Raw genomic sequence first — 1,463 nt, 5'->3', positions numbered from 1 at the left:
AGGAAAATGGCGAAGAAGGAGATGAGAAAGGAAACGGACAGAGTGCAATCATAAAGGGATGGAAGGTAAAAAAAAAAAAAAGCAAAAGACTAGAAAATGAGAGGAAAGAGGAAATTTAGGAGGTAAATTCCATAAATAACTCCCTTTCCCCCCTCCCCCCATTCTAAGTGGCAGAGCGAGGGAAGAGAGAAGTAGACATCATTCTTTCACACACCAGATTATAGTGATGTTAACTCGTTCATATTTTGTTTCGCCTCAACAGGAACAAACGGAGAGGAGCAATGTTCAGAATCTTCACTACACCTCCTTCACTGTAAGTACGATTCGTTTTAACAAGTTCCAGTGTTTCCATTGTTGTAGTGATGGTTTAACAGAATTCTACACTTTCTAACGAGCTGTAGTTAAATTATTTGGTGTTTTAAGGGTGTTTTCATGCTTCTAGTGATGGCTTAGCAAAGAGTACATATATTTGATAGGCTACAGTGATTTATTTATTTATTTATTTATTTATTTATTTATTTATTTATTTTTTTTGCGGTTTCAAGAGTGTAACGAGATTCTACAGTTTTAACAGGCAATAATGAAGTTTTTTTTTGTGTTTTTTTCAAGGGTGTTTTCGTGGTTCTAGTGATGGTTTAACTGGATTCTATATTTTTAAAACTGCAATGCAAATCTGTGGTGTTTTCATGATTTTTTTTTTTTTGTGTGGTTTTAGTGATGGTTTAACAAGCTTTTTTTTTTTTTACTTTTACCAGGCTGTAGTGAAGTTCTTTGTTTTTTTTTTTATGGGTGTGTTCATGGTTCCAGTGGTGGCTTAATAAGATTCTGTACTTTGTAACAGGCTGCAGTGGAATTGTCTGGGGTTTTATAGGGTGTTTTCATGATTCTAGTGATGGTTCAACAAGATTCTACACATCTAGCGGACTGCACCGAAATTCCCTGGAGTTTTTAGATTTGCTGGTGATGCTTTAACGAAGATGTTCCCTACTCGGCTATTTGTCACGCCAGCGGCAGCGTGATATGAGTAGGCTTGAAAGAAAGTTTGAATCAAGTCAACATATACAATTTATTTACACCAGCCACAGAAGAGTTCACTCGTTACGGGATATTGCAGCAACGTGGTGGTGTTGGGCCTCTGATTATTGGAGAGACCAGCAGCACGTCACAGTGTTTTGTTATCAGGCAAACAGTGACATCTCTTCACTTCGTTTTATAGTTTGTTTAGAGTTCGTGCACACACTCACAGCACTGAGTTCAACGGAGATACACCGGCAGGCTTGCTTGGTGGCAAGATAATAACAAGAATTCTGCACATACGAAACAATTAACAGCACCAGAAGTAATGCATGAAATCTTAAAAAAAAAAAAAACATCAACAAAGAAGCAGGGGTTAAAAAGAATAGATTTTTGCAATTTCTACCAAGTTTAAAAATCGGAGGTGGCTGTAGAGCAAATAAAGAAGT

The 1,463-nt window shown here is 37.0% G+C and overlaps 1 long non-coding RNA gene across 1 annotated transcript in view; it reads left to right on the top strand.

Annotated features, from left to right (window-relative positions):
• The window catches only part of LOC135115387 (uncharacterized), a 68,601-nt gene extending 68,286 nt beyond the window's left edge, over nucleotides 1–315 (top strand). The window contains exon 3 of the long non-coding RNA XR_010275978.1: nucleotides 263–315. This is a non-coding gene — a long non-coding RNA (uncharacterized LOC135115387). The remainder of the gene's footprint in view (nucleotides 1–262) is intronic.
• The last annotated feature ends 1,148 nt before the right edge of the window (nucleotides 316–1,463 follow it).

Source organism: Scylla paramamosain, chromosome 29, assembly GCF_035594125.1.
Source record: "Scylla paramamosain isolate STU-SP2022 chromosome 29, ASM3559412v1, whole genome shotgun sequence".
Lineage (NCBI taxonomy): Eukaryota > Metazoa > Arthropoda > Malacostraca > Decapoda > Portunidae > Scylla > Scylla paramamosain.
Note: the sequence above shows the minus strand (reverse complement) of the source record. Positions and strands in the feature narration are given on the sequence as shown.